Here is a 27,613-nt window from a genome sequence, read left to right on the forward strand (position 1 = left end):
TTAAATTCCAAAAGGAAAGGAGACCCGGTAGACCCTCACCTCAATGCAGCATTCATTTCAGTCATTCCGAAACCCGATAGAGATTTAGACTTTGTAGAGAACAACTACAGGCCCATATCATTGATTAACAATGACTTGAAAATACTGACCAAAATTTTAGCAAACAGTTTAGGGTCCTTTATCAACCTTTATATACACAAGGACCGAGGTATTACCAACCACAAATGTGCACTATTTACAGAAGACATCCTATTAATTGTCACCTCCCCAATCACCTCACTGCCCAACATCTGTAAATTATTAGACTCCTTCGAGAATGTCTCAGGACTGCAGGTGAACCTTGCCAAATCCCAAGCTCTAAATGTCTCCCAACCCCAATATGTTGTTGAGCATCTGAAACCTGCTTTGAAATTTAAATGGAGTGAAGCTTCAATCCGTTGTCTTGGCATAAACCTCACCCCCAAGGTCCAATAACTATACCAGGCGAATTTCCCCCCTATGTTCCACAAACTTGAATCTGACCTCAAAACCTGGTCCTCATTCCAACTGTCTTGGCTCGGTAGAATCCACTCCATCAAGATGACTTTATTACCCAGGCTCCTCTACCTCTTCAGATCACTTCACATAGTAATCAAAATAGATCATCTCAAAGCATTCCAAAAGAAAATAAATACATTTATCTGGGGGAAAAAGGGACATAGAATTGCCCAACAAATCCTATTCAGCCCCAAACCACAAGGGGGCCTACCCAACCTTTTTTGGTATTATAAGGCAGATAGATTAGCTCAACTATCCATGGTCTACTCTAAATTTGAGAAACCTGATTGGATTCAAATGGAAAGACAAGCGGTCCCAGAATATACCCTAGACTACCTCCTATGGTGTCCCCGAAAATCTAGACCCCCCATAATGTCTCCCACTCTATCCCATTCCCTAACATTATGGGATGAATTATGCCAACTACCCTCCCTAACCTCCAAAATCCACCCTCTAGCACACATATTCAACAACCCACAATTCCCACCAGGCATGAACATTAAATCATTCCAATGGTGGCTGGACAAGGGGATGTACCGTATTGGACACTACTTCTCAATGGCAAGCCCACTGACCCTGAAACACTATATAAACAAACTTGAACTACCAATCTCAGAGAAATTCAGGTTTCAGCAAATCTCTCACTTTCTCTCCTCAATCTGGAAGAACAAATCTGTACCCCTTAAGGTTTACAAACTATAAACGTTGGTGCGGACAGGCAACGGAGAAAAAAGGTGGGATATCAATAATCTACACAGCACTATCCAAACCCTCTTCCAGGTTTCCATACATGGAAGCATGGGAAAGTGACCTGCAAGAAACCTGGGACCTGGAGGAATGGCACCAAGCAGTATCGAGAGCCTTTAACGGTATAATGAACGTCTCCCTAGCCGAAGCCAACTTGAAGGTAATCACCAGATGGTACCTGTTTCCCACTAGACTGGCCATTATGTTCCCCTCAGCCTCTCCAATATGTTTTAGGGAATGTCACACCCTTGGTTCCATGATCCACGTATGGTGGGAATGCCCGAAAATTAGAGGATTTTGGAAAAAAATATTCAACCTTATCAGGAAAGTATCGGGACACTCAGTTCCAAAGTCAATCCAAGTGGCACTCTTGAATTTCCCCATATCGCTAACCCCCAAACATACTCAAAAATTAATTTTCTTTATCCTTCTGGGGGCAAAGATAACAATTGCCAAAGCTTGGAAACGACCCATGGTCTCCTTCCATGCCACAAAAAGTAAAATATTGTGGATCGTGACCCAAGAAAAAATGGTTAGCTCCATATTGAACCCCACCAACTCCTTCCAAGCAACATGGGAACCCTGGGCCAGATATGTAGGATTTCCACTCATTCCTGGAACCTAATTAAAACGAAATAGGTGCTACCCCCAGAATCTGGCTTTCCTCCCTCACCTCCTTTTCTTTTCTCCTTTCTCTCCTCTTTCCTCCTTCATCTTCTCTTCTAGGTGAAGTAATTGATGACAAAAAAACACGTTTTAATTATGGTTATCTTCCACCTGTTATTGACATTTCAACAGCAGACGGTTGAAAATGGCCATTGGTTATGTAACTAGAAATCCACTGCCTGCAATGGATTGTTCCTTCCACGGCTGAGTTACACTCCGTTAGTTCTCACAGCATCTCTGGAAACTACTGTCATTTCCAAGTTGCTTGTTCAGATAAAATTACAGAAGACAGCAGTCCCTTCTTACCCTAGGCTGCCGACTCTTGACACAGTGTGAACCCACTAGGGGTGTCATGACCAACATGGCGCCTTATCAACAGTTGGGATGTATCTCTCAGTTTTTAGATTACATTTACCTTTTTGTAACAATGTCTTGCCAATACCTTGCAGCGTGATATTTGTTTAGATGGACAACGATCAATGTGAATTTGTCACTCTTTTGTCTTCTTTACTATGAATGCCATCTCATGTCATGCAATATATTTTCAATAAACATTTTAAAACCAAAAAAAAAAAAATTGATACCAGCCCTTCATCAAGGTAAGAGTCTGATATAAACACTAATGTTTACGATTTTCAAATTTTTGGACATGTGTGTCAAATATGCCCTCAACTGTTCAGCAGTACAACCTGGGAATTATCATTTTTAGGAGGAGGTCGGTAGTAGCTGCCCCCACACTATATTAGTGACACCAGACCTTTCTTTCATTTATATTGTCCCCGGGTGGAAGACACCCATTTAGCCCCACCTGGTCTGCTGCCACCCTCAGCCATATAAATATATATTCTATACCACATGTTTTAGTTCAGTATATCCATACACATAGGCCACTTTCCTCCTGGTCTATGCCTTGGCCTTTATTTGTTCCCTATGGCTGGCGGCAGTGGCTTGTTTGTGTGGGGAGCTGCAATGTGCACCAAGGGAGGTCACGCATACCTCCTGCTGTCCTCCCCTGCCCTTAGGGACAGGCGAGGCCACTGGCACATTGGCGCCATGTTTCCATGCCCATCGTATGATGTCTGCAGAAGCGGCATCACTGTGTATGGGCATGGTTTGTCATCTAGGATGGCTGGGGGTAGCCCACTTATGCGCACCTTCATTTGACGGCTGGCGTTTCAGCGCCAGCGTGCATGCCACCCTATGCGTGGTGTTGGGGGCGGAGCCTGCTGGAGCCCTTGTGGGGAATTCAATGGGAGAGCACACATGGCTGGGATTTCTTATTTTCATTTTATTTTTATATTTATTTTTATTTCTCTCTTTACTCTACATGGCACAGCTTATTCTGCTGCTGCAAGCCACTGATCTCACACAGGTACGCAAACCATTTATCCTTCACACCAAGAACTTCATTGTGCCTGGTTATGTTGTCACATTCACACTTTTTCACAATCTCTCTTTTCCTTTTAGGTGATTGCTTTATGATATCCCTTTCCACACATCTGCAGTCTTGTACACATTCCTCCCTGACCCCATTATCTGTCCTACCATCATAATAGGTTGGTTTATACATACATTCATGCATTCCATTATATACTTTATGATAATTTTGCTAATTTAGCAATGGTCAATTATATACTATTATATTATAGTTGACACCTGAACTGAATATCCAGGGGCAGCGCCCGTTGGAGCCCTTGTGGGGTTATAATTGGGAGAGTATACATGGCTGGGATCTTTCATTTCACTCTGACTTCACATGTGACAGTTCACTCTACTGCTGCAAGCTACTGATTCTACACAGGTATACACCTGTCATCCTTCTCATGCACTCTTTTGTGCCTGGCTATTTTTTTTTTTTTTTTTTAGATTCACACTTTCTCACTTTTCCCCTTTTCCTTTTAGGGATTGCCTTATTTGACATCCCTTTTCACATATATGCAGTTTTGTACATATTCCACCTTGGCCTTTATCCATCTTACCATTGCAACAGGTTGGTTTATACATGCATTCATGCATTTTATTATACACTTCATGATTATTTTGCCAATGTAGCAATGTTTATTTTTATACATATTATATCATATTATATTATAGTTGACACCTGAACAGATTATTTAGGACCTCCAAGGTCACTCATTTCTACCCATGCCATGTCTGCCTTCCCGTTGTTCTTTGGTCAGGATTTTTGGTTGGCTCCACTCCCTCCTCAGCTCCCTTCCCAAGCATATATCGCTGCCATCCTTGGTGAACATAGCCACAGGCACCTAGGCTTTGCCCATTGGTGAGTATGGGGTCTTTTATTCTTCTGTAAGGCCCCTCTTACCGTTTGTCCATCATTTATTCATGTGTTATATTACCTTTGTGGTCATTTATTTCCAGACATATCCTACATGCATCCACCCCTGAAGAGCGAGTCACATCTCACAAAGAGCATCGGCTGTTTTAGATGTTATGTATACTCATGTATTTCCAATGCAATGCGATCTTTAACCATGTACAAACTGTATCAGCTTTGCCTTTGTTTATGCTACTCTTTTATGTGTGATTATTTCTGCAATAAATGTTTTTATTGTATTTATATTTGTCGATTTCATTGGCCCATTGTGCACCTCATATAAAGTCCCAAAGGGCGATACCTTTGTTCTTATTGTACTATTAGGGATGAAGGTGTGTCACTGGTGATACCAGACCTTTCTTCAATTTATAGCTGCCCCCATGTTGCCCTCTCCCATGTGTTTGCTAAATTTTTTCCAAGGTTTAAAAAACTTTATTTGCTCCCGAACTTAAGCAGAGCCTTTTCTTTGGACAAAGTAGGAAAATCAAGTTGCCAGAGTGTGCATGTTATCAGATTGCTCTAGAAAGATTGGTAGAAAGGAATGGAACAGAGGAGGAGGAAGATCATGGCACCCTCTGTGAAGCTGCAAAATCTCTTGGTTTGAATTGCAGGATGTGAACTAGCCTTTTCTGACCTCTTTTATTTTTTGTCATCATGAAAATGTAAAGCTGTTGAGGATATTATGATATTCTGGTCACAAGACCATAAAACTTTTTGTTTAACTTTTGGAAAGTACAATTAATGCTACAAGCTTTTTCTCAGTGCCCCTTTCAAATATCTTAACATTCTAATAGCATATTGATAGTGCAAGATCTGATTGCTGTAGCAATACATAGTATGCAGTGCTCAACCTGAACTTACAGATTATTTGGGAAAGCAGCAGATATAGCCATTATACTAGGTATATCAAGTTGATGTTTTTAGGACCACATACGAACCTCTCACTCCTTTATTGTAGCTCTTAGCCAGTTTAAAGATTTAAATTAATAGAGGCCCCAGGCGTATCTCCTTTGTTAAAAGGTCAACTATTGTACTTATCTTTTTATCTGAAAAAATATTTATGATCCCTTTTTCTGGGATACAAAGTTATAAATTGCAATAATGTTATTTGCCAAAGTAATAAAATACTTTTTTTTTTACGTAGACGATAAGCAGTTAAGTAGAAATTAAGTAGATGTGGCCCCCAGTAGACATAAAATGGCCCATTTCAGATTTATTCAACTCCCTTTTGCTCATTCTTTTGAGTATGACATCGCTGTACTATTTAATCATCCATAGTTTGCTGATTTTCTTTTTAAGTTTCTTTTGCCAGAAACTTGGCCCTACATGGACTTCTTAATACTCAACATTTAGTCCTCTCTTTAATTGTTTTAAAGTCTCTACAGTAGTTCCATATCTTATAATCTATGTATAATGTATGTAATGCATCCCTGTAGGTGCAATGAAAATATCAGGTATGGCTTTACGAAGAGGGAATAATTCCAATGGAAATTTGGAAGTGAGAAATTTTATAGCCGCAATGTTTAAACTCACTGTAAAACACATTGTAAATGCAGTTTATGTCAACCCCTATTTTAAGCATACTTATAGCTAATATGTTTCATAATGGATACAAATTATACAACTGAAAACCTATGAAGGAAAATCATTGCTAACCACTTCCATTGGTGCTCATGAAAGCAAATTCTAGCCCAAAGGTGCACAACATGTGGGGTGAGTCCCCAAAGGAACCCTAAAAGGAATTTCGAATATCCCCACATCAATATAAAAAAACTAACTGTAAGCTCTCAGGAAAGTGATTTTGAAGGCTGGGTCAGAGCATAGAATTTAGGAGCAAAACTAAAGCAGATGTCTGAGGACCCCAGTGGGCTCCTAGAATCAATTTTGGAGGTCCCCACATTATTAGTGGGAGCCACAGTTTATTTGAATTTTAGAATAGAAAACTGTCCGGAAAATGAAACATGAGGGCTGAGGTAAAAGAAAAACTAGAGCAAAGAATTTTGTTGTAAAAGTGAAGTTCAGTTCAACCAGTTGGGTTTTATCTATATACATGTAGGAAAGTATCTGACTGGAGACTATAGGTAACCAATTCACTCGTTTGCTTCTTTGCTCCAGTTTTACAAATCTACCCAAACTGACAATTAAAGCACCTCTGAATATGACCCGATGCTTGATTTCATTTTTACATGTCATAGTAAAATAATTAAGGAATGTAGATGTGTTTATACTGAGCAGATACTTGCAATGCAGAAAATAATCACAGGAATGTAGATGGAAAACAAGCACAAAAATACTTTTTTACAAATGATGTTATTAATTTCTTTCCAGCAATTGCTGCAGCTGAATTATGATTGTTTAAAAACTGCCACACTACTTCCAAAAAAATGACACTGTTTACATAGAATCTCAAAGAATAAAAAAGTACAAAAGTATGAAAGAGTTTAAGGAAAAAGAGTGAAAAATAAACAAAAACAAACTACTGTAAACTCGGCTCATAAGAGCTAAGTTCATCATATTTAAGATCTCATGCCCCGTACACACGATCAGACTTTCCGACAACAAATACGTGGAATTTTGTTCGAAGGTTGTTGGCTCAAACTTGTCTTGCATACACACTGTCAAACAAATGTTGGCCAAGAATTACGAACGTAGTGATGTACAAGATGTACGGCGAGCTGATAAAATGGAAGTTCAATAGTCATGCGCCACCCTTTGGGCTCCTTCTGCTAATATTGTGTTTGGTGAGCATTGATTCTGAGCATGCGTGGACTTTTGTGCAATGGACTTGTGTACACACGATCGGAAAGTCCGTCAACAAAAATTTGTTGCCAGAAAATTTGAGAACCTGCTATCCAACATTTGTTGTCGGAAAATCCGATCGTGTGTATGCAGCATTATGCCCCGTACACACGGTCGGACTTTGTTCGGACATTCCGACAACGAAATCCTAGGATTTTTTCCGACGGATGTTGGCTCAAACTTGTCTTGCATACACACGGTCACACAAAGTTGTTGGAAAATCCGATCATTCTGAACGCGGTGACGTAAAACACGTACGTTGGGACTATAAACGGGGCAGTGGCCAATAGCTTTCATCTCTTTATTTATTCTGAGCATGCGTGGCACTTTGTCCGTCAGATTTGTGTACATACGATCGGAATTTCCGACAACGGATTTTGTTGTCGGAAAATTTTATATCCTGCTCTCAAAGTTTGTGTGTCGGAAAATCCGATGGAAAATGTGTGATGGAGCCTACACACGGTCAGAATTTCCGCCAACAAGGTCCTATCACACATTTTCCATCGGAAAATCCGACCATGTGTACAGGGCATTAGAGTATATGGAGCTTTGCATGGTCATTAACATATCCCTCAGTGTGGTATCCAGCACAGGCTGGTTCGTTCTAGGAAAGGCAGCTATGGAGCTGTGGAATACTGTGCCCACGGGGGGGTACTGTAAAAAGAGGCCTACCTCATGTACTGGGTCTTCTGCCTGTGAAAGCCACGGCTTTGATTTGGCTGGGCTTGTAGAAGGAGTGGAGGTGACAGAGCTGTAGTCCGGATGGTAGGGTTGGTGGGCCAGTAGTGAGTAGATTGTGCCCACGATGCAGGCTCCATCTGGCTGCCTCCTGTGTGAGATGCGGTCTTGCCAGCACCATCTTTGATAGACGGCTTGCTTGGCTGCAAGTAGAATTCCGTCAATTTGCGGGGAGCTTTCAAATAGCTTTCAACTGGTAATTGTCTTTTGTTTTTTGCCCAGCTGGAAAAGCCTGATGGCAAACTTGTGCTGCCATATTTCAAAATAAAATGTATCAACATTACTTGCAAAACTATATACTCTTTGCCACCTTCTCAATTTGTCAATTTTAACCAGGATTGAAAGTGAAAGAAAATGCAAAATTTTGAGTTGTCATCAAAATAGGTATAGAAGGAAGATGTTCCAATAGGGGCATCCTTTCTACTGAAAACTAACTAAAAGTGAATGTTCCTCACTTTGGATAGATTTCTTCTTACTTACTGTTGTGTCTACAGCAGTGTTTCTCAACCTTTTTTTCAGTCGAGGCACCCTTTAAAATTATAGACAATCTCAAGGCACCCTTTAAAATTACAGACAGTCTCAAGGCACCCCATTCTAAAATGTAAAAAAATATTCTAATAGCTTTACATAATGCAGCAACATCCACACATATTTCACCCAATGTGTGAGGTGATTTGTTCTTCTAAAACAAATACACTTTTGTACACTGGTACTGACTAGTATTTCTATGTTTCTTTTCTCCCTCAATTCTCTCCATCAGTAAGCTAATGTGGCCCCAGTGCTGAGGGAGAGAGGCAGAGGAGGGTCAAACAAGGATGCTGTGGAAGCAACAGGCATCCTCCTTATCAACTGATGATATCATTGGTTGTTAGGATGCCAGTGTCCAGAAAGTCATAATGGTGCAAAATGAAAACCCGTGGCTTTGTGTAACTAAAAAGCAGGCTTGTGTTTTAGCAAAAAAAAAGAAAAGAAAATGTTTTGTCTTCAGATATACCTGTACTTTAAATCAGAATTCCCTTCATCCTTCAAATCAACGTCCAGACATTGTATAGTGGTTGAAAATGGTGTGAATCCAGGGCCTTGTCCAGGATTTTGATGTGTACTATAGATGTGCATGGATGGTTGAAGTTTCAATCAGAGGTGCATGTGACAAGTGACAACTCAGGAACAGAACTGAGACACAGTTGTCACAGCTCACAGCCAATGGCGTCCCTAGGGGGGGGGGCAGAGGGGGCCCTGACCCCCCCAACATTATGCTGTGCCCCACCATGTGCCCCCCCCCAATAAAAAAAAATATATATATTTTTTTTTTATACAAAAAATCAATGTCTAAGAGAGAGAGAGTCCCCAGTCAGCTCATGCGGGTGATTCTTCCCCCCTCCCTCTACTTGCTGACACTGCATAATGCGAGTGCTCGCACAACCACGGCCGCCCAATCTGCTCCTTCCCCTGCATCCTCATTGGCAGGGAGAAGAGCGAGTTGCAGGAAGGACTCCACCAGGACTCTCAGTTACTGAAAAAACAGACTGATTTCTCTCATCCTTAGGACAGGAGAACTAGCCTGTAAATTCCAAGAGATGCCAGACCAGCGTAGTCAATAGCAGGGGCAGGACAGCAAGAGGAGGCTGGGAAACCCCACAGTGGCAGAACACCAGGGCCCGGTGGCAAGACAACCTTTGCAACCCTGATAGTTCTCCCACTGCTTTGGATCCTTATATTTTCTTGGTATGCTGGTGACATATATCTCTTGTTTTTTGCCACCCTGGGGGGCCCCAATACAGTAGGAAGGGAGCTCACTGCAGAACATGTGAAAGGGCCATTGTGGGGTCGTAGTAAAGGGCCCCAGGATATATATATATATATATATATATATATATATATATATATATATATACATATATATAATTGCATTTTATAGTTGCGCCCCTACTTTTGTCCCTGTCCCCCCATGTGCCCCCCCTAAATATGAAAGCTGGAGACGCCACTGCAGTCACAGCAGGATCACATGGTGTTTTTAGGGGCACTGTGTGTGTGGTAATGAGAGTTGATTGTGGTGTATTTTGTGAGTTAGGGTATCCAATTAAATTTGAATAGGCTGACAGAGCACATCAATGCAAAAAATATGTCACCTGCAGCAGCAAAGTGGGGTTGATTTACTAAAACTGGAGAGTGCAAAATCTGGTAGCTCCGGAAGAAACCAATTAGCTTCCAGGTATTTTTTTTGTCAAACCTTAAAGCTGTTGTATACCCAAATTTGACATTTGGGTATACAACAGCTGCCGGACCTTGCCGGGAAGAAAACTCCCGCGTGCATGCATAACAGTTATCACAATTCCTCTACTCATGCTGACAGCGTGTAAGGAGAGAAAAGCCATTAAGTGGCATTCCTTATCAGTGATTATCAGTGCAGCCCCAGTAGTGCCTACCAGTGCTGCCAATCAGTATCCACCAGGCTGCCAATCAGTATCCACCAGTGCTGCCTGCCAGTGCCCATCAGAGATGCCTGTCAGCGCCTCCTCATCAGTGCCAACTATCAGTGCCATCTATCAGTGCCTATCAGTGCTGCCCATCAGTGCCACCTATCAGTGCCTATCAGTGCCACCTATCAGTGGCTATAATTACCACCTTTCCGTGCCACCTATCAGTGACCATAAGTGCTGCTTATCAGGGTACATCAGTGCTGCATTTGAGTGCCCATCAGTGCTGCATAAAAGTGCCTCATCAGTGACCATCAGTGCCACCTCATTAATACCCATCAGTGCCACCTCATCAGTGCCCATCAGTGCAGCCTCTTCAGTGCCCATCAGTGCAGTCTATCAGCGCTCACCAGTGCAGCCTCATAAGCGCACATCGGTGAAGGAGAAAACTTACTTATTTACAAAATGTAATAACAGAAACTAAGAAAACCTTTTTTTTTTTCAAACTTTTTGGTCTTTTTTTGTTTATTTAGCAAACATTTAAAAACCCAGTGATGATTAAATACCACCAAAAGAAAGCTCTAGCTGTCTCAAAAAAATAAAAAATAATGTTGTTTGGATACAGCGTTTCATGACTGCGCTATTATCATTTAAAGTGCGACAGCACTGAAAGCTGAAAATTGCCCAGGACAGGAAGGGGGTGAAAGTGGCCAGTAGGCAAGTGGTTAATTGAGCAAACCGAAGTTAGAAGCTGATTAGCTACAATGCACAGCTGTACCAGATTTTTCACTCTCCAGTTTTAGTAAATTAATCCCTGTATGTGTGTTAAGCTAGCCATACACTATACAATTTTCCTGTTCAACTTTCCTTTAGATTTACCAAAACCATATAATATGAGGTCAAACCTAAACCCTTTCAATTTGTATGCAATCAGACAGGCCCTTGCACTACATAGTTGAAGGTAAATCTAAAGGAAATTGAATCAGAAAATTGTATAGTGTATGGCCAGCCTTATGGTGTGTAGCACAGGTGTGTCAGAAGCTGCAATATGTATGCTGTCACATACGGCTGGACCCACCATGCAGCTTGCAGGCTTGACGACCATGTGCTCAAGGCGCAGAGTTTAAGAAACAGCTAGTGTTTACCAGAGCTGCTGATGGTGGAGATAATTTGCATTGTTGGTCAGCTGACACGTTGTGACCCAAAAGCATACTATGGCAGGCTACAGCTGACCAGATACAGGAATATACGAAAGTCATGGGGGTAATACATTTCTTGAAGGTACTGGAGTCCTAAACTCATGGAAGGAAAGGAGTGTAAGGCTATGCTTCCACTAGTGCGACTTTTCATGCGACTCGGGACTGAAAAGTCGCATGACAAATTGTATCCCATGATTTCCAATGAGTACCGTTCATATCTGTGCGACTTCAAGTCGCAGCGACTTCAAAGTAGTCCCTGCACTACTTTGGTCCCACTTTGATGCGACTTGAGGTCCATAGATACAGGCATTGCTTCAAATCGCGGTAAAAAGTCGCGGTAAAATTGCGGTAAAAAAATCGCGGCAAAATCGCGCGACTTTGGGGACGCAATAGTGGAAACATAGCCTAAAAGTCTCTGGGGGAACTGGGGAGCTATGTTTACTGGAAGACAAGAGTGCAAGTCTCTCTTGAAGCACAGGGCAACTGGGAATACAGGGAGACAAACACAAGAATCTCTTGCAGCATTGAAGTGTTGGGTACAAAGGGATATGAATACAAGAATCTCTTGCAGCACTGCGATTCCGGGTAACACAGGTATACAGATGTAAAAATCTCTTGCAGCACTGGGGTGCTGGAAGCACATAACAGTACACAGGGGTGAGAGTCGCTTGCAACACTGAGTTTTGGGAGCAGCACAGGGGAACTGGGAACACATAAAGCTCACTAGAAGTTCACAGCCACGCAGGAGCAGGAATGTCGGCAGCTCACAAGAAGTAATCAAGACACACAGGTAATGGAATGCAGGAAACTCTCTGGGAGTGTACGAGTCTCATGGGTGAAGGAAGGCTAGAACACATGGGGTTGCTGAGACCCAAGGAGCTTCATAAACACAAAGGAAATTGAGGATCACTAGGGCCCACAGAGGCACTGGAGATTGTAGAGCACTGGGGTCACTGGAGACATAAAGAGGTACTAGGAAGATGCAGGTGTTTTAGTGGATGCAAGGAGACCCGAATAACAGAGACACATGGGGCACAAAGGAGTCTTTCTGGAGTCAAATGAAGGACAAGATACCTTAGAACATAGGGACATTCTCTGGATCAGTTGGAAGATGGGGTAACTCAAAATTCACAAGATACAGGAATACCAGTGGCATCAGGAGGGGGGCTGACCCAGGATATAGCCTCGAGTGGGCCCCCAAAAAGCCCCAGGTCTCGTATTGCTCATTGACAATTGTTAGCCCCAAGTCCCAAGGCCTAGCTGTGGCCCAGGCACCGAAGCTCAAGTGCCAGAGTCCTCCCCTCCCTCCTCCTCTCCTTGTTTTACATCACACACAGTGGGAATCTCCCGCTGTGTCACGGAGCTTAGGTCTGAAGTGTTCGGTGGCCGCTGTATTAAAGTCCTGCCTCTTAGACAGGCTCCTGTGATAGACGGAACACTGATCCAATTGAATCAGTGTGACGTGTATTGTAGGAGCTGGTCTAGGAGGCGGGACTTTGTTACAGTGGCCGCCGGGATATTCAAATCCAAGCTCTGACTGTGACATAGCGGAAGATTGCACCTCTGTGTGTGATCCATCCAGGCACTGGTAGGCTGTATTGATGGGCACTGGTAGGCTGCATTGATGGCACTTGTAGGCTGCATTGATGGGCACTGGTAGGCTGCATTGATGGGCACTTGTAGGCTGCATTGGTGGGCACTGGTAGGCTGCATTGATAGGCACTTGTAGGCTGCATTGGTGGGCACTGATAGCCTGAATTGATGGGCATTTGTAAGCTGCATTGGTGGGCACTGGTAGGCTGCATTGATGGGCACTGATAGGCTGTATTGGTGGGCACTGGTAGGCTGCATTGGTGGGTACTGGTAGGCTGCATTTGATGGGCACTAATGAGGCAGCATTGATGGGCACTGGTAGGCTGCATTTGATGGGCACTGATGAGGCTGCATTTGATAGGCACTGGTGAGGCTGCATTGATCTTTGTATCATGTCTGCAGTCTCTGACCATCTCTTGTATCATGTCCGCAGTCTCTGACCATCTACTGTATCATGTCTGCAGTCTCTGACCATATCCTGTGTCATGTCTGCAGCCTCTGACATCTCTTGTAACATGTCCGCAGCCTCTAACCATCTCTTGTATCATGTCTGCAACCTATGACTATCTCTTCTCTTTTATTGTATCTGCAGTCTCTGAGGGGGAGTCTGGAGAGGAGTCAAGAGTGGGAGTGCTGCTGGGATGAGGGTAATGTGAGAAGTCAGATGTGTGTGGACTGTGGAGAGGAGACTATAGGATAAAACCAGAGCCACCAACCTGGAGCCTTCTGGCTAAGCCCTGCATGGTGCACCTGAGAGGAGGTCAGTGACAGTGTCGCCAGGCCAGTCTGAGGGGGGGTCACTGATGTAAGGGGGAAAAGAATACAATAGTGTAAGGGGGCACTGATATAAATGTTTCCCCCTTATATCTGTAACCCGCCTTACCTTAGTGTATTCATTCTATGAAAGGTGGTCTCTGGTCACCCCCCCCCCCCCCACATTCCCAGAGTTCCTGGGGTCCCCCTTGATGATTGCTCCACTTTTAACCGGAATTTGCTCATATATATATATATATATATATATATATATATATATATATATATATATATAGCCCTACGTGCTTTCATAAGTGTCTTCTCTATATATAATACAATCTTCAAATGTGCTTTAAAATGCATGGTTTAACCTTTTATGAACAAGAACATAATGACGTTATGCTGTTGGGCTGGTTTAATAATGCTATGGGTGGTATGCTGGTATGAAATGCTGGTATAAAATTATTTCCAGGCTGGTTTTCATTCCCAGTCCGGCCCTGCACACATCACCGCTCACGCACCAAACAGTTCCCAGAACGAGAATGGCGGAAACCAAATGAATAATTTATTGGGGGGGAGGGGGGCCGGTTACACCAGCTTTAGTGTGGCCTCCATCCAGTTCCGGTCCCGGCTTCTGGGTCTGTTTGTGGTTCCTCCTGCTGGTTTGTACACCACTACAGGATGTATGAGATGGCAGGAGAAACCATAGTATGAGGCAGAGGTATCAGGTATATGCAGCAGGGTGAAGCCAAGCATTTCAACACACGGCCTTCAGAAAAGTTATCATATTGCCTCTTCTTCTTTCACTGGGTTTATATTGTATATAAGTGACCCGGTAGCAGTGGCGGCTGGTGCGCCATTTTTTTTGGGGGGGCGGCAAACAAACCCCCCGTCAGGTCCGCACTTACCCCATCCAGGTCACGGGCAGCTTCCCCTCCCGGCCAATCCAGGCTTAAGACCTGCTTTCTGTCCTGATTGGCCTGGAAGAGAAGCCAGAAGACAATAGCGGATATTGATTCGCTAATATCACAAGTGGATGGGCTCAGGGCCCACCTTTTTGAAGCCAATTAGAGCCTCAGGCTCTAATCATGTGCTTAAAAAAAAATCTATGCGTCTGGTGCCACGCATGGAGATTAGGGGGCGGCACATGGAGATTAGGGGGGCAGCTCCCCAATGGACCGCCTGCCACTGCCCAGTAGTGAAGCCTTCATCACTTTCCTTTTTTATACACATGACCAAATTCACAGTTTAATGCCCCGTACACACGGTCGGACTTTGTTCGGACATTCCGACAACAAAATCCTAGGATTTTTTCCGATGGATGTTGGCTCAAACTTGTCTTGCATACACACGGTCACACAAAGTTGTCGGAAAATCCAATCGTTCTGAACGCGGTGACGTAAAACACGGACGTCAGGACTATAAACGGGGCAGTGGCCAATAGCTTTCATCTTTTTATTTATTCTGAGCATGCGTGGCACTTTGTCCGTGGATTTGTGTACACACGATTGGAATTTCCGACAACGGATTTTGTTGTCGAAAAATTTTATATCCTGCTCTCAAACTTTGTGTGTCAGAAAATCCGATGGAAAATGTGTGATGGAGCCTACACACGGTCGGAATTTCCGACAACAAGGTCCTATCACACATTTTCCATCGGAAAATCTGACCGTGTGTACGGGGCATCAGCCTGAAGATTAGTTAAACCCCCAAACATTATATTTTTTCTGAAAGCAAAGACCCGGGAGAATAAAATGGTGGTAATTGCATTTTTTATGTCACATGATATTAGCCCACATGTTTATCAATTAAAATTGATAAACCTAAAAGTGCCGCTACTTTCATTCCAGTGTGAAAGCCCCGAGGGCTTTCACACTGGAGCGATGCGCTGGCAGGACGGTAAAAAAAGTCCTGCCAGCAGCATCTTCGGAGCGGTGAAGGAGCGGTGTGTATACCGCTCCTTTACCGCTCCTGCCCATTGAAATCAATGGGACGGCGCGGCTATACCGCCGGCAAAGCGCCTCTGCAGAGGCGCTTTGCGGTGGTATTTAACCCTTTCTCGGCCGCTAGCGGGGGGTAAAACCGCCCCGCTAGGGGCCGCATACCGACGGTAAAACGCCGCTAATAATAGCGGAGTTTTACCGCCGACGCCTCCCCCGCCCCAGTGTGAAAGGGCTCTAAGGGGGCCCGATGCGTTTTTCATGCATTTTTGATGCTTTATACCACGTTCCAGTACAGTTCTGTGCAGGAAAAAAGCAGCATGTACTTTTTTCCTGGAAAAGAAAAGCACTGGTATGCGCTGCACTGGTGTGAACTATGTAATTTGAACCCATATAACCTACTTTCCAGGTATGGGGGAAAATGCTGCAAATTACACTGAGGCTCCACTCACACCTCGTTTTGAAGCTTGAAGCTCCAAAATGCTGGAGGACAAGAAAAATAATTCTCTATGGAGTTGGTTCACATCTCCACTTCAAGTCGCCTGAAGCCAAATGGCCTGAAGCTCAATAAAGTTCTGGAGCTTTTTTTGTAGCTCAAAATAGGCAGATTTTGTCATGCATCTTTGTGCGATTTTCTGCTCAAAATATTGTTTTTTAAATAGTAAAAGCATATGAATAATTAAATGTAAAACAAATACACAAGTAACTAAAAATTATCATAAATAAATAATAAATACATGATGAATATGTAATAATACATAAATAAACAATAATTAACCCCTAACCTTAAAAAATATAATAATAATAAATAAACACCTAAACCCGAACAAAAAATATTATTATTATTTTTTTTCATAATATTATTTTTATTATTAATAATAATAAAGGATAATAATGTATTTGTTTATTTTGTGTTAGGGTGTTTAGTTATTTATTTTTATTGTATTATTATTTTTTTTTTTTTTTTAAAGGTTAAGGGTCAATTATTTATTTATTATTACATAGTTTTCATTTATTTTGTCTATTTATAAATAAATTTGTATTTATTGTGAATTTATTTTACATTTATTTATTCATTATTAGTAGTATTAGTAGTAGTAGTATTCACACCCTAAAAAACAAAAACAAAAAAAAACCCTAATCCTAACCCTAACCTAACTTTAAAGTGTTTGTTACCCCAACATTTCATATTCCTGATATGTGCCTGCTGTACCATGTACTTGTATGAGAAAGTATCCTGTTCTCTTTGTATTGCTTCCTTTGTGTGAAATCCCTGGTATTCCCCCTGTTTTCCTATTAAAAACTGACCACACTAAGCAGGAAAGCACACCGTGGTCAGTTCTCTAGCTGTGCCTACTCTCCTCCAATTATGAGACTTGTCCTGACATGCCCCTGCTGCACAGCCATTCACTGGGAAGCTCATTCACTGGGTGTACTGCTGCTTCTCCTCCCCCCCATCTCTTGAATGTGATCACAAATAAAAAAAAGGGAAAACATCTATTTATCATTTTTTTATATCTATACAAAAATGTTTTGCCATTAATTTCTATTTTAAGCTGGATGGGTTGTTTTACAAGGTGATTGTTTACAATCACATTAAAGCGGAGTTCCTCTGAAAAAAATAAAATAAAAGTCAGCTGCTACAAATACTGCAGCTGCTGACTTTTAATATAAGGACATTGGATTGTCCCAATGTCCTCACCCGAAGCTGACCCTTCCTTCGGATCTGGGTGGAGACGCCAGCATCTTCAGTAAGGGAAATCTGCATGTTCTGACTGGTCCCTGCTGTCTTCTGGGACCTGTGTGTCTCCCAGAAGACAGCGGGGGGGGGGGCGGAGGAAGGGCCGGACATGGCGTAGATTGCCGCGGATACTGCGGCGAACTTTTGCTAGAAGTGGGAGCAAATACCTGTATTAGACAGGTATCTGCTCCCCCCTGAAATCTGCCAAATGTGACACCGGAGGGGGAGAGGAACTGGATAAGCGGAAGTTCCATTTTTGGGTGGAACTCCTCTTTAACTCTAACTCCTTACCCTGACAAAAAAATAATAATAATAAATGAATATTAATAATAAAAACAGAAATAAAAGCTCAAATAGCTGAAAAACGTAGCAACAAATGATGCAACAACTGGTAGTTTTCTCTATTGGCTAATGAAAAATGCCAAAGCTAAAAAAAACGCAGTATGAAAACGTGCAAATCGTGCATAAAAATGCTCAAAGTCGCTACACTCAGGTGTGAATGCAGCCTGAAAGGTTTGGGACAGGTGTGTGCAGGGGATTGATAATGGAAACCTGCATCTTCTGGGAAAAAGTGCATACTGATGCGTATTCCTGGAACTTAAAAAAAAAAAGTTCTGCGGTAACATTAATTGCAAATGGTACCCTAAATGTGGCAAGGAGACTCTTTTGACACGTGAGAAAATGCACATCAAACGTAGCAAAATGCACATTAAAAAAGGCACAGATCAGGAAGTGGCAACATGCCCCATGAGCTACTCAAGAAGTGAGTGGGCTGCCCTATGCTGTTGTGCAAAAAGGCGTAAAAAAAACCAAGAATCAGTGTGATGTGCAGATGTGGATGGGGTCTTTAACGTTAAGCACTGGATCTCTTTGGGGAAGGGGCTTGAATTGGCACAGGTGTGGGCCCCCTTTAACCACTTTGCGTCTGCGCTATAGTGGAAAGACGGCTACAGCACGGGCTTCCAGTGCCGGGAGGGCTTCCATAGACTTCCTCCTGTGATTGTGCTGCTCGCACGCCCCCTGCGACTCACGAACGGCACGCTCTGGGATCATTGAGTCCTTCGGATCACAGAACAGGGTAAAGGGCCCTTTATCACATGATCAGCCAATGACAGCTGATCACGGAAGTAAACAGAAGCCGATTAGTGTTTTTTTTTCTCTTCTTGATCAGCGTGAGGAGAAAAGAAGAAAGCCGGTAACCAGCTTCTGATACAGGAACGTGGTCCCAATCTGTGCCCACCAGTGCGGCTAATCAGTGCCAACCAGTGCCACCTATCAGGTCCCACCAATGCCACCTATCAGTGCCCACCAGTGCCCACCGGTGCTGTCAATCAGTGCCCACCAGTGCCACCTATCAGTGCCTCATTATCAGTGTCACCTATTAGTGCTGCCTATCAGTGCCACCTACCAGTGCCTATCAGTGCCACATATCAGTGCTGCCTATCAGTGCCATCTCTCAGTGCCACCTATCAGAGCCCATCAGTGCCACATATCAGTTCTGCCTATCAGTGCCACCTCTCAGTGCCGCCTATCAGAGCCCATCAGTGCCACCTATCAGTGCCTCATCATCAGTGTCACTTATTAGTGCTGCCTATCAGTGCCGCCTACCAGTGCCCATCAGTGCCACATATCAGTGCTGCCTATCAGTGCCACCTCTCAGTGCCACCTATCAGAGCCCATCAGTGCCACATATCAGTGCTGCCTATCAGTGCCACCTCTCAGTGCCGCCTATTAGAGCCCATCAGTGCCACCTATCAGTGCCTCATCATCAGTGTCACCTATTAGTGCTGCCTATCAGTGCCGCCTACCAGTGCCCATCAGTGCCACCTATCAGTGCCACATCTCAGTGCTGCCTATCAGAGCCCATCAGTGCCGTCTATCAGTGCAGCCTTATAAGCGCCTCCTCATCAGTGCCCACCAGTGCCACCTCATCAGTGCCCTTCAGTGCAGCTTCATCAGTGCCTATCAGTGTAACCTATTAGTGCCCATCAGTGCTACTCATCAGTGCCTATCAGTGTATCCTATTAGTGCCATCAGTGCTGCCTCATCGGTGGCCATCAGTGCCACCTATTAGTGCTGCCTCATCAGTGGCCATCAGTGCCACCTATTAGTGCCCATCAGTGCTGCCTCATCAGTGGCCATCAGTGCCATCTATCAGTGCAGCCTCATCAGTGCCTCCTCATCAGTGCCCACCAGTGCCTCCTCATCAGTGCCCATCAGTGCTCCTCATCAGTGCCTATCAGTGTATCCTATTAGTGCCATCAGTGCTGCCTCATCAGTGCCTATCAGTGTATTCTATTAGTGCCCATCAGTGCTGCCTCATCAGCACACACCAGTAAAGGAAAAAAACGACTTGTTTGAAAAATTATGAAAAATGTTTGTTTTTTTCAAAATTTTTGGTCTTTTTTTGTTTCTTTAGCAAACTATAAAAAACCCAGTGATGATTAAATACCACTAAGAGAAAGTTCTATGTGTGTGAAATAAATGATACAATTGTAGTTTGTGTACAGTGTTGTATGACCGGACAATTGTCATTCAGAGTGTGACAGCGCTGAAAGCTGACAATTGTCCTGGGCAGGAAGGGGTGTGAGTGCCCGGTAGGTATGTGCTGAGTGTTTTCTCCATAGATATTCCTAGGATGAGCCGATGTGTAGAATCCCTCCATGTGTCGGTAGATCGGTGTGTAGAGAGGAGGTGAGGAGTGAGGAGTGAGGAGTGAGGAGTGAGGAGGAGGAGGAGGAGGGAGTGGCGGAGCAGTGCTGGCTCCAGGCAGTGTGATGACGGAGGGAGGACACACACACACACACACTGGAGAGCGCTGTAATCAGAGCCCGGCTACTTTCCATTCACTGTCATAGAGGAGCTCAGCCCTATGAAGAGTCCCACTCAGGATTACTCTACATAGGCATAGCAACGGGCGGCTCAGAGCAAGAGATTTACTAAGAAAAGAGGGATTGGGGATAGAAAAGGATCTCAATGAACTCTGACAGTCTGATAATCCGGGACGTGGGGAGCGACATTGATGGCTGAGCGATTCTGATCTCCTCCAAAGTTGGGTAAGTAATGAGATAAGTCCTAGTGTTGAAATGCCAGCCTGGGCATTGGAGAGGAGGGAGTGAGCTGGGGGTCCTATCATGACTGTGTGCCCTATAGATTTCTGAGCATTATATGTCTGTGTATTATAGAAATCTCTGATTATTATCGGTCTGTGTATCCTATAAATCTCTGATTATTATAGGTCAGTGTGCCCTATAGGTCTCTGAGTATTATAGGTCTCTGTGCCCTATAGGTCTCTAAGTATTATAGGTCAGGGTGCCCTATAGGTCTCTAGGTATTATAGGTCAGTGTGCCCTATAGATCTCTGGGTATTATAGGTCGGTGTGCCCTATAGGTCTCTGAGTATTATAGGTCAGTGTGCCCTATAGGTCTCTAGGTATTATAGGTCAGTGTGCCCTATAGATCTCTGGGTATTATAGGTCAGTGTGCCCTATAGGTCTCTGGGTATTATAGGTCAGTGTGCCCTATAGGTCTCTAGGTATTATAGGTCAGTGTGCCCTATAGATCTCTGGGTATTATAGGTCGGTGTGCCCTATAGGTCTCTGGGTATTATAGGTTAGTGTGCCCTATAGGTCTCTGGGTATTATAGGTCAGTGTGTCCTATAGATCTCTGGGTATTATAGGTCGGTGTGCCCTATAGATCTCTGGGTATTATAGGTCTCTGTGCCCTATAGATCTCTGATTATTATAGGTATTATAGGTCTGTGTGCCCTATAGGTCTCTGGGTATTATAGGTCAGTGTGCCCTATAGGTCTCTAGGTATTATAGGTCAGTGTGCCCTATAGATGTCTGGGTATTATAGGTCGGTGTGCCCTATAGATGTCTGGGTATTATAGGTCGGTGTGCCCTATAGGTCTCTGGGTATTACAGGTCAGTGTGCCCTATAGGTCTCTGGGTATTATAGGTCAGTGTGCCCTATAGATCTCTGGGTATTATAGGTCGGTGTGCCCTATAGATCTCTGGGTATTATAGGTCTCTGTGCCCTATAGATCTCTGATTATTATAGGTATTATAGGTCTGTGTGCCCTATAGGTCTCTGGGTATTATAGGTCAGTGTGCCCTATAGGTCTCTAGGTATTATAGGTCAGTGTGCCCTATAGATGTCTGGGTATTATAGGTCGGTGTGCCCTATAGATGTCTGGGTATTATAGGTCGGTGTGCCCTATAGGTCTCTGGGTATTACAGGTCAGTGTGCCCTATAGGTCTCTGGGTATTATAGGTCAGTGTGCCCTATAGATCTCTGGGTATTATAGGTTGGTGTGCCCTATAGATCTCTGGGTATTATAGGTCTCTGTGCCCTATAGATCTCTGATTATTATAGGTCTATGTGCCCTATAGGTCTCTGATTATTATAGGTATGTGTGCCCTATAGATCTCTGAGTATTATAGGTCTGTGTGCCCTATAGATTTATGTGTATTAAAGGTCTGTGTGCCCTATAGATTTCTGTGTATTATAGGTCTGTGTGCCCTATAGATTTCTGTGTATGATAGGTCTGTGTGCCCTATAGATTTCTGTGTATGATAGGTCTGTGTGCCCTTTAGATTTCTGAGTATTATCGGTCTGTGTGCCCTATAGATTTCTGACTATTATAGGTCTGTGTGCCCTATAGATTTCTGACTATTATAGGTCTGTGTGCCCTATAGATTTCTGGGTATTATAGGTCAGTGTGCCCTATAGATCTCTGGGTATTATAGGTCTGTGTGCCCTATAGGTCTCTGGGTATTATTGGTCGGCGTGCTCTATAGATCTCTGGGTATTATAGGTCTGTGTGCCCTATAGGTCTCTGGGTATTTTAGGTCTGTGTGTCCTATAGGTCTCTGATTATTATAGGTATGCGTGCCCTATAGATCTCTGATTATTATAGGTCTGTGTGCCCTATGGGTCTCTGATTATTATAGGTATGTGTGCCCTATAGACCTCTGATTATTATAGGTCTGTGTGCCCTATAGGTCTCTGATTATTATAGGTATGTGTGCCCTATAGATCTCTGAGTATTATAGGTCTGTGTGCCCTATAGATTTCTGTGTATTATAGGTCTGTGTGCCCTATAGATTTCTGAGTATTATTGGTCTGTGTGCTCTATAGATTTCTGACTATTATAGGTCTGTGTGCCCTATAGATTTCTGAGTATTATAGGTCTGTGCGCCCTATGGATTTCTGAATATTATAGGTCTGTGTGCCCTATGGGTCTCTGAGTATTAAAGGGCTGTGTGTCATAAATATGTTTGTTCTGTTTGAGTGCCCTATACGTCTGTGTGCCCCATAGGTCTGAGTGTCCTATCTCTATGTGTCAGGTCTGTGAACCCTATAAGCCTGTGTGCCCTATAGGTCCATGTGTCATGAAATTCTATATGCCCTATAGATCCATATGTGAAAAAATGATGTGTGTCCTAAAGGTCTGTGTGTCCCATAGCTCCGTTCTGAGTGTCCTATAAGTCTGAGTGCCCTATAAATCAGTATTTGCTATCTCTGCATGTCCTATAGGACTTTGTGCCTTATAGATCCGTGTGTCCCATATGTCTCTGTCTCCCATAGGGTTATGTGTCTTATAGGTCTGTGTGCCCATAGGTCTGTTTGTGCAATAAGTCATGTGTCCCATAGGTCTGTGTTTCCCATAGGTCTGTTTGTCTCATAGCTCTGCTCTGAGTGTCACATAAGTCTGGATGCCCTATAGATCAGTATTTCCTATCTCTGTATGTCCTATAGGACTTTGTGTCTTATAGTTCTGTGTGTCCCATATGTCTCTGTGTCCCATAGGGTTATGCGTCTTATAGGCCTGTGTATCCCATAGATCTGTGTCCTATGTGAGTGTTGTGACTGTGAAATATAGGATCAGGCACCTGCACCATCCTGCACTCACACACACACATATAGGAATCCTCATCTATCACCAATCCCACATGGCCTATTTCCAGACCTTTTGTTGTAGACAAATATGTAGAACATTTCCATTCACCTGCCAGAGAGCAGAGCCTTGTACTCCTTACTCTTTATTATACTACAAATACTGGCTTAAAGTGAACCTTCACTCTAAAATCCAATTTTGGGGCATTGTGATCTTCTGCTCTCTTTTAGTACAATAAGCTGAGCATTCTTTCACTCTTTTTCATTTACTTGTTTTGTTATTTTCTTTTACTGTAACATTGTGCATTTTGGCAGCATAGATTTTAATGGGAGCACATGCAAAATGCATGAAAATGCAGACGCACAAGTGGGAACTATGCTTTGGGCTTCGGGATTTAAGAAAATTGGAGCACTCAGAATCTGGTGCAGCTCTGCACAGTAGCCAATCAGCTTCTGACTTCAGCTTGTTCAATTAAGCTTTGACAATAAAACCTGAAAGCTGATTGATTTCTATTCAGAGCTGCAGCAAATTTTGCACGCTCCAGTTTTAGTAAATCTAGTCCAACTTAACATCATGTGCATAATATGGAAAAGAAGACAAAGACAAGTGTGTGACAACTCGGGATGAGCAACAATGTTTCCTTGTTCGCATGACACACAGGTGATCCTGCTGCTGATAAGTTGTCCGAAAAATCTGCCTGTGTTTCCCTTTGGAATCGTTCCCCTGTAGTTGAGGCAGAGATGTCACTCCCATCCTCAGTGAGATTCAGATGCAGCAGCGTTTGTGCTGGCGACAGAGTGACAGAGTGACATCTTACCGCATCTGGCCACAGAGCTAGCAATTCTATCGGAGGATGCCTGCAGCTTTTTTTTAGCAATCTTCCTGCTGGCAACTTGTTTCTAGTGGCAGAATCACCCATGTGTCATCAGTCTAAAAGTGACTATATGCCATACAATCTGATTGTACAATCTGCTTTATATCCACCATCAACTATGTAGTGCATGTGCCTGCATGTTTTGATGCTAATTAGATTGCTTGAGTTTGTCCTCATAATTTTGGTAACTCTAATGCCCCGTACACATGGTCGGATTTTCCGACGGAAAATGTGTGATAGGACCTTGTTGTCGGAAATTCCGACCGTGTGTAGGCTCCATCACACATTTTCCATCGGATTTTCCGACACACAAAGTTTGAGAGCAGGATATAAAATTTTCCGACAACAAAATCTGTTGTCGGAAATTCCGATCGTGTGTACACAAATCCGACGGACAAAGTTCCACGCATGCTCAGAATAAATAAAGAGATTAAAGCTATTGGCCATTGCCCCGTTTATAGTCCTGACGTACGTGGTGTACGTCACCGCGTTTAGAACGATCGGATTTTCCGACAACTTTGTGTGACCATGTGTATGCAAGACAAGTTTGAGCCAACATCCGTCGGAAAAAATCCTAGGATTTTGTTGTCGGAATGTCCGAACAAAGTCCGACCGTGTGTACGGGGCATATGGCTCCATTCACACTTGTGTGACATGTCATGCAATTTTGGACATCACATGGCAGGTCGCAGCCCATTCTTTTCAATGGCACCCATATAAATCAGTGTGGCTTTAAGTTGCAGCGCCTTTGAAAAGATGCCTGCACTACTTGGATGTGATTTTTGACGCAACTTTGACCCAGAGAGTTTTAAGTCGGATGAAAGCCACGCTCCAAAGTCGCACTGGAAATTGCATGACTTTGGTGTCACGCTAATGTGAATGGAGCCTTCATGAGGCTCGGTTCACAAATATGTGAATTGGATGCATTTTGAACCACACCTGATTTCCATGACGTGAACCAAACCAGCTTTCTCTAGAGCTGGTTCTCATATCTGCGGGCTGGCCGCGGTGCATTCTTCAAAAGTGTCCGGTACGATTTTAGGTCTGGGTCAGGTATGATTTCAAGTGTCATACACTTAAAGTGGAGCTCCACCCAAAAGGGAAGCTTTGCTTGTTTGCTCCCCCCCTTCTGCTGCCACATTTGGCACCTTTCGGGGGGGTACCTGTTTTTGATAGGTACCAGTTCCCACTTCCGCATGACCTCACCACACAGCGAGGTCCTCCGGAAGTTCGTCCCCCCTTCTCCTTCCCCCACCGCTGGGCCATTCTTAAAGCACAGCGCTCTTCGCGCATGCACAGTAGGGAAGCGTCTGCAAAGACACAAGGCTTCACTGCTGGTTTCCCTTACAAGGAATGGCGGCGGTAGCACCCAAGAAAATCAGCTAGGGTGCCGAGGGATCCCTGGACAGGTAAGTGTCCTAATATTAAAAGTCAGCAGCTGTAGTATTTATAGCTGGTGACTTTTAATTTTTTAATTTTTTGGTGGGGGTGGGGGCTGGAGCGCCGCTTTAACAAATTCTCACCTGAATCACACCTGAACCAGTGAATGAAACCGCACTGGACTCCTATGGAAAATGCCAATGAAACCATGCCCGCACATATGTGAACTAAGCCTAAGATTGTACGGAGGTTGTACTGTCAGATTGTATAATGTATGGCCAGTCTTATTCTGAACTGGCATCTAAGAGCTCACTGACACAGGCAGAAAAATGCTGCTTTTAGATGCGTACAGCAGAAAGTTTTGTACGCATCTAAGAGTAGCACTATAGTAATCAATGAGCCCCTACAGACAACTGTACGCTGCGTTTAGCCACACACAAAAATAGTTGGACACAGCTGCAGACTTTACACATGTAGATCCGCAGGTTTTGCGCACACATGTGCATTAATACATATAAACGCAAGTACTTTAGGCGCATTTTTACACAGGATCTTGAAGCTCTGCTAGAAAGAACCTTCCTCTCATGTAGAAAGTACGCGTCTAAATGCAGCGTTTTTTTTTTTTTTTTTTTGGCAGATGTGAATGTGAGCCCAACTGGTTGTTGTCATAACAGCACACTATGGACCATTTAATAGCACTTTAAAGGGTAAGTTCACTTTTGTACACTTTTTTTTCTCAATTCCAGCTCCCCTATGTACCAATATAGCATTCATGTACTTTTTTTGCAAAAATATCAAAGCTTTCAATTAAACCTAGCGTCACTTACTTTTCTTGTCTAAATCCACTTTTCCAGATGTTTCCATTAGTAATGTCTTCTTCCTGATCAGACTGTAGGTCATGTTGTGTGTTTGTTTTTTACTTTGCAGCATTTGCCCCTCATTTTTTAACATGGCAAAATGTGTGTTTGCTTCTGTGTTTGGTGTGCCGTTAACAATTAATGGCACTGAAAGCGCAACTAGTAATTTTAGGTGCATAAACATGACCATACACTATACAATCTGATTGTACATTGTGTATTTAGTGAGAAGGGTGATCACTGATTGATTGCATTTCATTAAAAAAAACGTGCATCTGGGAATGGGCGGGTGGATGATGCAGGGTGTGTCCTAATGAGGTCAGCTGGTCAACTCCTTCCTGTGTCATGACCTACAGTCTGTAAGGAGGAAGACATTTCAAATGGAAACATCTGGAAACGTGGATTTAGACAAGAAAAGTAAGTGACTGTAGATTTAATGGAAAGCTTTGATATTTTTGCAAAAAAAGTACATAAATGCTATATTGGTACATAGGGGAGCTGGAATTTAGGGGGAAAAAAAAGTGTACAAAGGTGAACTTGCCCTTTAATAAGGAAAAATGCATTAACCCCTGTCTGTCAGGAATAATCCTTCCCACTAATCCTTCCACTGTCTTTCTAAATAATGGCAAACGTCTCCATATGTACTGTAATTACAAAGCAAGTCAGTGCAGACACACTGTTTCAATTGTGCAGAGAGCAAGTGTAATGCACATGTGCCTATTACTGTAAATCAAAAGCCTTGACATTTACTGCGTGTGTCAGAGCTGGAAAATGTGATTGGGGATATAAAATAGACGAGTCATGCCTACAGGCCAACGTTCGCCACATTGTAGCTGTCGCCGTCCATTGGCTCTTCTTTTTTTTCCCTATTGCATTGCAGCAGAGATTGGCGTGCTGATACACCCAGTGAATGTTAATCCCCCCTGATTGAGGTTCATGTTTGAACAGAACTGATACAAGGTTTGTTTTAGCTTGGCATGTCTTCAGATGATGAGCTTCTAATGTGTACTTTGTGTTTCATGAATAGTCCGTGAGATGTTATCGGAGCTGAAAAAATTTGGATAGGCATTTTGTGTTTATACTTTAATAAAGAAGTTTATTGTGGTGTATAATAAACAAGAGCAGCCTGTTCAC

General features: G+C 43.2%; 1 protein-coding gene across 3 annotated transcripts in view; it reads left to right on the forward strand.

The window, feature by feature from the left end:
• Window positions 1-20,212: 20,212 nt before the first annotated feature.
• The window catches only part of SEMA3C (semaphorin 3C), a 189,666-nt gene continuing 182,265 nt past the window's right edge, over window positions 20,213-27,613 (forward strand). Inside the window, exons 1-2 of one of the 3 annotated variants that reach the window (XM_073619573.1) lie at window positions 20,213-20,521; window positions 27,360-27,439. The gene's annotated coding sequence lies outside the window, so the exon portion shown is untranslated. Of the gene's footprint in view, window positions 20,522-26,831; window positions 26,897-27,359; window positions 27,440-27,613 lie in introns of those variants that run through there. The other 2 variants (XM_073619571.1, XM_073619574.1) reach the window with 2 other exon arrangements.

Source organism: Aquarana catesbeiana, linkage group LG03, assembly GCF_042186555.1.
Source record: "Aquarana catesbeiana isolate 2022-GZ linkage group LG03, ASM4218655v1, whole genome shotgun sequence".
NCBI lineage: Eukaryota > Metazoa > Chordata > Amphibia > Anura > Ranidae > Aquarana > Aquarana catesbeiana.